We start from the raw sequence: 14,047 nt of genomic DNA, 5'->3' as shown, positions 1-14,047 counted from the left end.
ACCCAGCACTGGACCTCACAGTGCCCAGTGGATAAACAAGCTCTCATCTCAGCCCCATAAATAGAAAGTCAACTTTGTCTTGCTACACAGACACTATGACTCGCTTTTGTGTTCCTCCATGTCAGTCCTGATAATGTGTCAAAGCTAATTCAGCAGGCGATGTGCAAATGCTGACAGCAGAATGCCAGGAAGACAAATGATTAATGGCTGCCGCCCAGAACAGAGAGGTTAATTACTGGCATCTAAAATATCTGAGGGGGAGATGTTACACACCCATATTAGCAATTAGCCTCACCCCTAAGAAATCGCCATCGATGCAATTAATAGAAAACGACTGTCGTCCTAATTACAAGGTCTATACCAGAGAACAGTGTTAGGGAAGGAAACTTCTTTTTTAACCTCTTCCTGATGAGTTTCCTAATTTCTTTGGCATCCTTTTAATAAAGTTACACTCAGGTTCTACTTTCTCCTTAAAGCTGTCCCCAGAATAGTTGCTGCTGCTGCTCTAGATAACTTGTATTGAGCAGTTCTATATGCCAGGCCCCACGATAAGCACCTCGTGCATGGTCTCCCTCCTCCTGCCCATTTCACTTATTCATGGTCCCTGCTTGCTGCTATTTTTCACTTTTCAGTTTCCAAACTTAGTGTAAGAAATTCCATTTTGTCAAGTACCCCCCTAAAGGGGCTGTTTCTCTCAACTCACAACAACCAAACTCACAAGAGAGCGATGTATAAATCAGAGTGCCAATTTATTGATTGCTGCTGAGAACCACAGGTGCTCAGGGCACAAAAACTCGTTTTCTCCATCAAGCACATCTTCTTCCTGCAAATCTATAGAGAAAGCCATAGTGCACACTATTGGTGTGTCTCTCACCACCCCTTGCGCACTGCGTTGACAACCTCTGTAAATACCTGTGATTCTTTGCCAGGGCTTTCTCTGGCCTCCAAAGCACGCAAAGCCAGTGTGTAGGGCAGGTCAGAAGGTCAACGCGATAATGCCCCCAGGAGCAGCCCTCAACTGATGACTGGTGTGAGTGATGGGTTGGTACTTCCCCACCCACACGATTTTGCACCATGAGCAACTTTGAAGCATGTGCTACACAGCCTCCCACGGGTCCTCAGCAAGACTGAACCTAGCTGCTCTCAGCAAAAACCTACTGCTTACTACTGGCCTCGGTCTCACTTCCCTCCCCTGCTAGAGCTTCATGAATCATCTGCCAAATAAACTTCTTCCACTCAAGCCCTTTTCTCAGGGTCCGCTTCTGGGTGGACCGAGACTAAGACAGACGTTATGGGTGGTCTTGCCATCAGAGTCAGTCAGGCCATCATAACATTGAGCCCCTCCCTTGTAGGGGTTTGCCTGATGCACGAGCAGGTTCTCCTACTTTGGGGTCTAAGAAGTCTCTTTTCTGGACAGTTCTGGACACACGCTGATCAGTCCAGCCTCCCTGGACTCGCTTCTGTAGAGCCTCAGTTAACATAGTCCTCTTCAGAGGACAGCCCGATTGGTCAGTGTACTGCAAACCCTGACAGTGGGGTGTTTGTTTTCTTTTCTGTAATGCGAGTGCCTGATTTAAGCTTTGATTGCCAAGGCATCCACTTCAAAGACGGCTGTCTCGAATACGCAGGCTGCCAGGCACACCACTACACAAAGAACCAGGCCGCCTGCCCGCGCTGAGCCTCCATTGTTTCAGAGATCTTGGTTAATTTCAATGACCGACCATTTGGGCCACGTGTTTCTTCTCTCCCTGTGCTTCAAATTCCTGCTCTTAGGTTTGTTTTCCTGCTCTTATGTTTTAAATTCACCAGCAAAGAGTAAGCCTGTGAGAAACTCTAGGACCCCATCTTTGACTCCAATAAAAGCAGAACCCCAGGCCCGTGCTGCTCTCTCTCTCGCTCTGCCCGAGACCTCACTCTGTGGCCCTAGGCGAGCTGTGTAATTTCCAGGTCCTGAAAGTAATAAACCTTTTTTTTTAATTTCAAAGTTTCCTGATGGTTATTGCTCAAGGGCATCTTGCAATCCTAATAAGAACCACAAGGGCCAGTCCAGCCACAACACTGGTTATCGATCGGCTGAGACCGGCACAAAACAATCAGACACTTGCACTTTTAATTACAATCCTGATCCAGGCACCTTCCTGACACAGGTGGGAGGGGATCCCTGGGCTCCCCAAACTCAGCAATCACACACATACTCCCAGCCAGGCTTTGGGAGGGGGTCATTTGCTTTTTCTTTTATTTTAATAGATTTTTTATTACATAAGTAACACATGAAAACAGTCCCCTTTTTATAAGAATTAAAACACAACACATAAGGCTAAAGTCCCTCTTGAACCATCTTCCCCTAAGAATCTCAGTCTCCCTTCTCTCCCCACAGAGAAGTTACCACTGTGGTCAGTTTGGTGTGTACAGTTCCAGGCTTTCTCCTATGAATTTGCACAGATATATGAAGTCATGGAAAAAGTTTGGGTGGGAGGAGGTTAACATAAGTGTCATCCTCTGTACATATGCTACATTAGCAGCAAACAAATAAAAATGGAAATTTAGGGCTAGCCCCGGTGGCCTAGGGGTCAAGTTCGGGGTGCTCCGCTTTGGCAGCCCAGGTTCAGTTCCTGGACATGGTGGACCCACACAACTCAGCTGTCAGTGGCCATGCTGTGTCAGCGGCTCACATACAAAAGGAGGAAGATTGGCACAGATGTTAGCTCAGGGCAAATTTTCCTCAGCAAAAAAGAAAAAAAGGAAATTTAAAATGTGATATCATTTACCATAGAATCAAAAAATGTTTAAAAAAAAATGTTTCAAGCCTGGAAACAAATCTGACAAAAGATAGGCAAGACTTCGACACTGAAAACTAAAAACAGTGCCAACGGAAGTTAAAGAATATTTATATAAATGGAGAAATGCTCCCTGTCTGTAGATGGTTAAGATTTTAATTCTCCCCAAAATGGAATCCCAATCAAAATCTACTAGGCTTGTTTAAATTGACATTTATCAGCTGACTCTAAAATTTGTATGGAGATGCAAAGAACCTAACAAAAATCAAGCAATATAGAAGAAAAGGAAGGAGGAGGTAAAGGAGGTGGAAAAGAAAATTGGAAAACCAGATTTCAGGTCTCACTTAAAGCTATAGTTATTAAGAAAGCGTGTGCTGGCACAAAGATAGACAAATAGACTGACGGGACAAAATAAAGTCTTGAAGCAGAACCACACGTACACAGTCATCTGATTTACAACAAAAGCATTGCTGCAGTTTGGGAGGATTGTGTGACTAAATGGTGCTGGGTCAACTGGATATCCATCAGGACAAGAAAAGAAACAAAACCTTGACTCCCTACCTCACACCATACACAAAAATTAATTCTAAAGCGACCACAGACAAACTCAACATACTCTTCATCTTGCTTTTCTGACTCTGTGACGTGTTCAGAGAATCTACGCTTGTCTGTACATATCATCCTACTTCATTTTGTTAATGGTTGCTGAGTAGCTCATGCCAGGATGCATGTGGTTTATTGAGCTGTTCCTCTCACACGTGTGTATGTATTCTCTCCAGTAGTGTCAGAGAGGTGGAGTCGCTGGGTCATTTTCTTCAGGTCAGTTAGCATCTCCATTATATTTGGTTTTTCCAAATTTCACTCTCAGTTAATATTGGTGTTTTGTGGTTGACCACGGAGGATGGAATCAACATGCTACCCCAAATTGACTTGGATGTCAAGAGCGATGACACTACACATGCACCAAGAGGGTATGTAAGGATTCATTACTCACATAATGGGACTCTTTCTGGAAAGACCAGGGCAGGCACCCAGGCTGGTCTGAAACAGCTTGACCAAAAAGAAGGATAATGGGGCTGGGTGAAGCTTCCTGCACGCATGGTTGAACTTCCACATCAGTGCCAAAGGAGGCAGCATACAGGATTTCTCAATGGCTTGCCCAGATATGGGGCAAAGGGGCAAGGGGGAGGGAGAGAGCTTGAAAGCTGTTGGTGGTCAAATACCAAAAACGGAGACAGACTCTTTATTATAATTGGTTTATGTCAGCATGGGTGAGTACCTTGCTGCATGAACCACATACCCTCTAGAGCAATAAATAGTCACTCATCAATTTGTCATAGACTGGCTTAGCTGATCATGTCAGGTTAGGCTAGGTTATGCTCCTGATTCAGTTTCCCCAACTGAAAAACTGTTAAAGAAAGCTACCAAGTGACAGCTATATCTAACTACTCACTAGTCTTTTACCGAGAGCACTTACTATATGCTAGTGTTGGGGAAGAGGGAGAATCCCTCCCCCGCTTTCCCTTAAGGTTCTTATGGCTGGCCATATGATTAAAAAGGCAGGTTAGCAGGAGAAAAGCAAACAAAGTTTAATTACATGTGTACATGGGAGAAACCCAGAAAATAAAAACTGAGCAACTCATCATTCTGACTAAGTTGCTCCCTTAAGTATTTTTCAGCTCAAGATAAGGACAGTGTTGGGGTAGTGGTTTGGGACTTCAGAGGGGAAGACAACAACTCACATGGAGGTGGAAACGCAAATGTTTGTCACACAACTTTTTACTGCGCCACCTATAGAGACAGAATTTTTGATAAGATGGGCTTGTTGATGCCTTTCTTTTTACATTACACTATTTTACATTATACTGCAGCTCTCACATGGTAGTGGCTCCTTCCTGGAACAGGCCGTCTATGTTAAATCCTTTAGGTAGTTTGGGAGGGGAAGGTCAAATGTTCTTCCTGAGCTTTCTGAGTCTTTATTGTCTTCAGCTTGAAATAATCCACATACCAGAGTGCGCATCTTGGGGCGGCCTGCCCTGAACCCCCTCACTAGGTACTATTCCAAGAGCTTGTGCGTTAACTCTTCGCCATATAACAATCCTACGAACTAACAGTTATTATTATCCCTATTCTACAGGAGAGGAGCATGAAGCACAGAGAGGTAAAATGATTTGACAACATTGTATAGGCAGTAAGTGGTGGAAATGGGACTCAAGGCCAGGCTGTGCAGAGCCAGAGCCCGAGTTCCTAATCCCTGTGCCAGGCTGTGGACTCCTCTGGGACAGTAACGAATGCACAGGCCCACTGTACTGTGCAACTCCACGATCACAAAGAACACAATGTGAGTGATGCCCCCTAGAGCTATGGAAACAGTCGGGTCTTTTGTGCACCTAACACTGTGCCTAGCATACAGTAAGTGCTCAGTAAACACTGGTGACTTAATTAACTAACCTATTTACATATAATAATAACAACAAAGCAGCATTATATTATCCATGAGGATACAAAAGCCAATACGATAAAATTAACTAAAGAGCTCCAGCTCACACATTGGGCATTATTTCAACATCTCACATCAATAGCAGCCGAGGAGAAACTTCCCTGTACTCATTAGACTGAGAGCTCCAGAAGGGTGGAAACTGAGCCTCTTTTGTTCCTACTGGAACCCTAGTACCCCAGTACAGGGCCTGCATAGAGTACTCACTCCAGAAGCATTTGTGAAACAATAAATGGATATTTGGATAGAAGACAACTGGATGGATGGATGGATGGGTGGGTGGGAGGGTGGGTGGATGGATGGATGGATGGATGGATGGATAAATGGATGTTTGGATGGATTATTGGATGGATATTTGGATGGATGGATGGATGGATGGATGGATGGATGGATGGATGGATGGATGGATGGATGGACAGATGGATGGATAAATAGATGTTTGGATGGATTATTGGATAGGTGATGGGATATACGGATGGATGAATGATTCATGAGTGGATAGATGGATGACGACTGGATAAATAGATGGATATGTGGGTGGACAGATAGGCAGAATGAGCAGCTAAAATCATGGACTCTTTAGTTAGACCGCCTGGGTTCAAATCCCAACTCTGTCAAATATTCCAGGAATAAACAGGGTCTAAAAAATTAGACCCTGAAAAGGAAATAAGAGAGTAATTTGAGAATGAAATAATTACAGAACAGCAGAGCCAAAAGCAACTAATTTAATCAAACACCTTCCATGTACAAGTGGGAACAATGGGATTCAGAGAGGAAAAATTACTTGTCCAAGATGACAGAGTTGATTAGTGGCAGCAACGGGACAAAAGTCCAGGTTTTCTGACTTCCATATTCATTCAACAAACATATATTGAGCACTTACTGTGGGCCAAGCAGTATACTAGGTGCTGGAGATACAGCATGGAGAAAGACAGACACAGGAGCTACCCTCAGAGCACCTAAAGTCTAATGGGAAATCATAAGTGTTATATGGAGGATACCAGGAATTTGGGGAACATACAACAGTGAGAAATAATCTAGACTAGTGATCAGGGAGGGCTTCCTTGAGGAGGAGGCAAGTTAAGACCTAAAGACAATTGAGAAGATGGATAGGAGGCATTCTGGCAGAACCATGTATTCAATAGCTCTATGACCCTGGGAAAATTGCCTAATCTCCCCGGACATTATTTTCCTCATCTTTAAATGTGGATAATAATTGACACAAGAGATGGCACTCAATAAACATTAGTTCTGGGGCCGGCCCCGTGGCTTAGCGGTTAAGTGCGCGTGCTCTGCTGCTGGGGGCCCAGGTTCGGATCCCGGGCACGCACCGACGCACTGCTTCTCCGGCCATGCTGAGGCCGCGTCCCACATACAGCAACTAGAAGGATGTGCAACTATGACATACAACTATCTACTGGGGCTTTGGGGTAAAAAAAAAAAGGAGGAGGATTGGCAATAGATGTTAGCTCAGAGCTGGTCTTCCTCAGCAAAAAAAAAGAGGAGGATTAGCATGGATGTTAGCTCAGGGCTGATCTTCCTCACAAAAATAAATAAATAAACAAACAAACAAACATTAGTTCTCCTTTTCTTCCCCAGGAAAGTGTCCTTCCAAGCTAACACGCCATCCCGTGAGGAAAAAGAGTTGGGTATATGTATAGTCTAAAAACACAAGCCATATTTGTTCCTTTATCCAACATTATATTGATTGAGCACTGGCTGTCTGTCAAAAGGTTTTGCAGACATGGATGTGTAGTCCCTACTTGTCAATTCTAATACAGAATGCATCCGTCAGCTTAGGCTATGTTATGCTGCAGTAACAAACACGCCAAAATCTCAGTGGATTAATACAACAAAAGATTACTCCTCCCTCACACAGTCTGCTGTGGGTCTAGGTAACTCAGAAATCCAGGTTAAAATGATACTCTGGTTCCACATTTTCAGCATGAAGCCTTTGCACTTCACACAGCAGACAAAAAGCATTCAGAGAACTCACACCCGCTTTCCCATGCTTAGGGAAACACACCCCTCTGCTCACAGCCCGTTGCTCACACACTTAGACACACACCCCTCTGCTCACAGCCCATTGCTCACACACTTAGACACACACCCCTCTGCTCACAGCCCGTTGGCCAGAGCTAGTGGCAAGGCCCCACTTAACTGCAAGGGGCTGGGAAGGCAGCAGAGCACAGGGCCTGCCTGATGAGCACGACTATCTCACCACGGCAGAGACACACGCAAGTCCCCAGATATGACAACTTCACTATGTGCCAGGAAGGGTCCAACTGTGGCCGGCCTGGCTAAGGCTCCTGAATTAAGACTTTTCAGAATGCGGCAGATACACACATCAAACCACAGATAAAAAGAAATCAAACCACAGACAAAAGAAAGAAAAAGAAAGAAAGAAATTCAGGTCCATCGTAGACCTGAATTCCCAAAGCCAGGTTAGGAGTTGTGCCAAGTCATCCATCCCTGCAGCCTGGTGGCATCCATTTCTAAGCACAAATCACTGAAAACAATGCAGAGCACAGAAATGCAGCCACGCAATTCCCACGACACCTGTACAAACAGCCTGACACGGCACAATGCCTGGGATGTATTTATTGGGTCCTGTTCTCAGGGTGAAAAGTTCAGCCCGTCACAGCCCACGCCTGCCTGGAACCGCGGTTCAGCTCAAACACAACAAAACTCAGCAGAGGTCTCAAACTCAAACACCCACGGGGGCCGCCACATGGGAAGGGTGGTCTCAGGGGACAGGGGCAAACAAGGAGATGGGCCCATTTAAAGGGGCAGCTGCTCCTCAATACCACCTAAGCATTGCTCCATGGGATGATGTTAAAATTTCTAAAGGAAGTTGGAAATATGGATTCTGATGTGAGATCTCTTAGATTTTTTAATGTGGGAATTAAAGGAAAATATTGAAAACACTCTTTAGGTTCAACAAAATATCTCTGCTGTGCGTATTCATCCCATGGGCCTGCCGTGGAGTGGGGCCACTCCGAAGCTGGACCCCACTTCTCCATTCAAGCTCTAAAACAATGCAGCCTGGAGCCTGAGGCCAGTCTGAGTCCCCCCACCAAAGGTAGCCATAAAAGAGAAAAGCTGGCATCAGCCAAAACGCCTACCAACCAGGGAGTGGTTATGGAAATCCAGCAGCTCAGTGAAATATTATGTACCCAGTAAAAATGTTGTTCATGTAGACAGGAGGACAGAGAGACACGCGTAGGAGAAACTTCTAGGAGAAAAGTGTTATGCATACTATAAACACCCTGTATATCAAAACCATATATCGAAACAAGGCTAAAAGGAAATGCACCAAAATGTTTGCAGTGGCTCTTTGGGTGCTCAGATTATGGATAGTTTTCATTTGTTCTTTTTTCCCAAATTGTTTAATCAGTTTGTCCTCTTCATAACACGGAAAAAAAATACACGGTAAAAATTAAACACTTGTTCGTGAGTGTGTCAAAGAATTTTAGACTTGGAAAAAAACGTTAGTGATCACCTAGTCCAAAACTTCTCAGTCAACAGAAGAGGAAACTGAAGACCAGAGAGGTTGAGTAACTTTCCTAAGGTCACACAGCTGGTGAGAAGCAAGGCTGGGATTGAACTCAGGTGTCTTGAATGTCAGGTCAGCTTTAAGCACAGCAGGCTACTGACCCAGGCATAATACAGAGAGGAAGAGATCTAAACAAAAATGAAAAGGAAGGAAGGAAAGAGGGGAGGGAGGGAGGGAGGAAAATCTTAAAACTCTTTCCAAGCTACCTATGGGTTTATTTTTTCCCAAACATTTTGAGTTATCTGTGGACCTGCTCATTTCCTCAAAGGCTGATAATCTTAATTTTCCTCTCACTAATATTCCCCAAGGTAAGAAAACCTACAGAAGTAACCCAAGAACAATTTTTGCCTTCTAATTTAACTACCACTGCTCTTGTCTATTAGGGCTCACCAAGAACTCAGATTTAAATGTTCCCCCGCAAAGCTGGTGTGTAACGCAGTGGACGCAGATTTAAGAAAAGTTAATTTTGAACGTCAGCGTAATTCCCGTGGGAGAACTCACTTCTATAATTTACCTTCTCGATCCATTAGTGCTTTGACAGTATAGGAATTTAATATTTTAGTCACGTCTCACATCTTGCAAACCAATCTGTACAAATTTGCTAGTAAAAAGGCTACCTTGACTAAACTATATCAAAGTGCAAACCAGCCAACTCCCTCCACCTCCCTCCTATACAAAATACAAAAATGATGTTAGCCAAGTCCTTGGTGAAAAATGGCCTCGTCTGGAGGAGACTATTTTCATAAAATCATAGAATGTTGAAGAAGGGCTTGGGAGATGGGAAAGATGAGGAGGCAGGAGATAGAGAGAGACAGAGAGATAACAAGAGAGGATTTAATGTTAAGTCCAGAGAGAAACGGAGAGATAACCAGAGAGAAACAGAGACAAAAGATTGAGACACAGGCAGACAAAGAGAGACATATAGAGGCAAAGAGATAAAAATGGAGATTGAGAGGCAGACAGACAGAGGCAGAGACAGACAAAGAAACTGACAGACAGTGAGAGAGGGCAAAGGGGAGGAAGGGAGGGAGGAAGAGAGAGAGAAGGAGAGAGAAAGAGATAGGTGCTGGCCTTCCTTCCACTTTAAATGCCCACGCATGTCATCATCATCATCATCATTGTAAGAAACCGTAAGTAACCTGTCACCTGGGTTCAGGGTGTCCACCAAGGTTAGGAGCAGGGTCAAAATAAAGTGGGTTGTAACTGGGAGAAAAATATCTGCCAATCACATGTCTGACAAGGGGTTAATTTCCAAAATATATAAAGAACTCATGTAACTCAAAAACAAAAAAAAACCTGATCAGAAAATGGGCAGAGGATTTGAACACACATTTTTCCAAAGAAGATATACGCATGGCCAAGAGGCACATGAAAAGATGTTCAACATCACTAATTATTAGAGAAATGCAAATCAAAACTACAATGAGATATCACCTCACACCTGTCAGAATGGCTGTAATTAACAAGACAAGAAATAACAAATGTTGGAGAGGATGTGGAGAAACGGGGACCCTCATACACAGCTGGTGCGATGCAAACCGGTGCAGCCTCTATGGAAGACAGTATGGAGATTTCTCAAAAAATTAAAAATAGAAATACCATATGATCCAGCTATTCCACTACTGGGTATTTACCCAAAGAACATGAAATCAATAATTCAAAGAGATATCTGCACCCCTATGTTTTTTGCAGCATTATTCACAATAGCCAAGACACAGAAGCAACCCAAGTGTCCATCAACTGATGAATGGATAAAGAAGACGTGGTGTATATGTATACAATGGAATACTACTTAGCCATAAAAAAAGACAAAATCATGCCATTTGCAACAACATGGTTGGACCTTGAGGGTATTACGCTGAATGAAGTAAGCCAGACAGAGAAAGACAAATACCGTGTGATTTCACTCATATATGGAAGATAAACAAACACATAGATAAGGAGAACAGATCAGTGGTTACCAAAGGAGAAGAGGGTGGGAGGAGGGCAAAAGGGGTAAAGGGGTGCACATATATGGTGACAGATAATAACTAGACTGTTGGTGGTGAACACAATGCAGTCTACACAGAAACTGAAAGTGTACTGATGTACACCTGAAATTTACACAATGTTGTAACCCAATATGACCTCAATAAAGTAATTTTTAAAAAATTAAAAAAATAGATAAGTGGGTTGTTAGGATCCCAGGCGAGACAGAAAGAGAAGGACCAACACAGCTCTCTGGCAGAAGGCTAGACTCCAGGATTCTGAGCCTTGGGCTTGGAGGCAGTCTTCTGGTGCATTCTAGGTGTGCTAGTCCCAAGAGCATCCATTTTCTGCCTCCTGCCCAGGCAGTCCTAACAGGGAGGGAGAGGGAACTTGCACATGGCTCTGAAGCACTTCAGATAATAAGGCTGCCGACCAGGAAAACGCCAAGCTCAGGGTGACCTCAAAACCCATGTGTTCTCTGTCCACCGTGATCTGACGACATCAGACGTGGTCACCAGTGCCAACCAAAGCTTTCTTTGTCCCTCAGACTCTGCTGGCCTTCATAACCTCAGGATTTGGCCTCGATTTGCTCTATCAACCGATATTTACGCAGTAAAGAAAGAAATAATGATAGTGATAATATCAGCGAGCATTTTTTTGATCACTTATTGCGTGGCGGGCACTGGGCAAAACTTTGTAAGAATTACGTCATTTCATGCTCCCCATAAAACCCTCTACATTTTAGTGACAGCATTTTGGGGGGTAAGAAAATTGAGGTTCAGAGAAGTTAAGATTCTTGTCCAAGAACACACAACTAATGAGTCACGGAGACCAGATTTGAAAGCATGACCCAGCTCTTAACCACAATGCCTCTCTTCCGAGTCTCTACTATGAAGGCTCCTTTAGTTAAAGATTGTAGTTCCAAGGGGCCAGGGAAATGGTTTCTGAAATCCACCATGCTCTCTCCCTCCACGGGGCTTTGCATATGCTCTTCCCTCTACCAAGAATGCTTTTCCTTTCCTCCCTTCCCTCTCTCCCACAGGCTTTTAAGTCTGCTCACTTTTTGGATCTCAGTTCAGTCATCATTTCTTCAGGGAAGCCTTCCCTGATTTAACCAGATCAAATCCCCCTATGACGCTCTCTCATAGCACAATGTACCTTTCCTGGGTTCAGTTACCACAGCTGCGATTTTATGTATATTTGTGTGATCCTTTGATTTATCACAGATCAGCTCCTCGGCTAGGGAAGAACTCCATACAGGAGGCACTGCATGTCTTTTTGCTCATTTCTCTCTCCACAGCACCCAGCAGAGCCCGTGGCCCTAGCAGCTGCTATCTGTATATGTGTTTAAGTAACCAATTAATTAATCAATGAGAGAGTGAATCAAATAACTAGAAATATATGTCAAAATCAAGATTAGAAATATGAACATGGAGAAACAGCATAAGAAACAGCTAAGAGAGTTGAAAGCAGCTGTTTCTAGGGATGGACTAGGACAGAAGCAGGAACCTAATATTTTGTTATAAATGTGTTATAATCTGACTTTTAAACTATGTACTTGTATTACTTTGATACAATAAAACTAATTTTTAAAAATGAGATCATAAAAATTAAAAGTACTACTTTACCAGATTTTTTTTATTATTATTATTATTTTTTTTACCAGATTTTGAAGGACCTGGGTGCCCGTTGTCTAACCCTGAGAAAAGCACGCCAGAGGATACTTTGTTCCGAAAGTTATGGTGGCCTGAGCCTGTGTGTGTTGGGTAGAGCCAACCCTGTAACTACGGCCACACCCTGATTAGACCCGGAATCAGCGCCCAACCTAAAAGCAACCAATCACAACATGAGGGGGAGACCATGAATAAAACTCTGCCCAATAGGATTGCTGCATATTTGATAGTGGCAAATCCAGCCAATCAGATCCTCTCTCAGAAAGTACAAACAGAAGGGCAAGGAGTCAGTTCTGATGTTGGGAGGCACAGGGGAATTGAAAGAGACCCTCTCTGAAATTGTATACAAAGTAAAGGATGTGTGAATTTCCCAGGCTCTGTGGCCTTGATCAGATTATCAAAGGAAGCCGTGATGAAGAAAGGTTAAGAACTAGTAGATAAACAAGGTAAATTTTTAAATATTTTTTAGAATTGGAAGATTTCATGTAAAAAATCTAAATTTTCAAACTTCCAAAAAAATACAGTGACACTGAGCCAGCAATTTCTCCAGATAATGATTGCCCAGAGCTGAGTTGCAACTGCTCCCTGTAGATGGGGCATGTGTTTTCCAACTCACCATGTCCCCATCACTCTGGTATTTTCCTGGATCAGCCTGCTTCACCTGTTGACATTTAATGCCTGGACCCTGTAAACAGTTGAGTTTGCAATTCGTAGCTAGCAGAGAGTGGCTAATTCAGACTAAAATGTGAGTGGCTGGTATGTTTGCTTTTTCTTTCTTTTTTTTTTTTTTTTAAATAGGAGCTTATTGAACCCATCAAAATCCCTAATGATGGAATTCATAGGAGAAATATTTTTGAGTTGCTCTCAGGCCATGTTTATATTCCTCACTGTCTCCCATTCAGTTTGGACCAAAAAAACAGAAATCCAGTTCTAGGCATTCTATTTCCAAAAGACTTCTAATCTCCTGTAGACTTTCCCAGAGTTCTCTGCATTCTATCTTTTATTGTTGTTTTGTTGGTTTGGGTTGGTTTTTGTTTCCCTTGGGGGTGTTTTGTTTTGTTTTGTTTTTGGATTTTTGAGGAGGTTCTATTTTCGTTGTTTTTTGTGGGGGGTTTATTTAGATGTTTTTTACGTTTTGTTTTTGCTTTTTTAAGACCCATTATTAGCTGCTGGCAATTATAGTTTTGCCTCTCAAAAGACTCTTGGTCCTGAACAAAATGGGGAACCAGCAGCTCCCCTGGATTGACACATTCTTTTGAAAGCTTCTGTTTTCCTCCTGGCTCTGAGGTAACAATCACAGACCACCACTATTGCTGGGGTCACGCTGAGAAAAGCCCTGTTACCTTTGCATAATAAAATGCTGCACAGTTTGAAATTGTCTCATGCTGGGCCCATTTTTCTAGCTGCTTGGCACCTGCAAAGGGACAAAATGATTTTGAATTGAGGGGTGGCAGTGAGAGAAACAAAGGCAGCCAACGTCAGAGTCTGTGATGTTCTTTATACTGCAAGCTTGAGAACAGTGACTTCCACTGTAACTCAGAGGGGGAGAGGAATTTCTTGCCTGTGGCTGGTGTCT

Source organism: Diceros bicornis, chromosome 35, assembly GCF_020826845.1.
Source record: "Diceros bicornis minor isolate mBicDic1 chromosome 35, mDicBic1.mat.cur, whole genome shotgun sequence".
NCBI lineage: Eukaryota > Metazoa > Chordata > Mammalia > Perissodactyla > Rhinocerotidae > Diceros > Diceros bicornis.
This window is presented reverse-complemented; position numbering follows the sequence as displayed.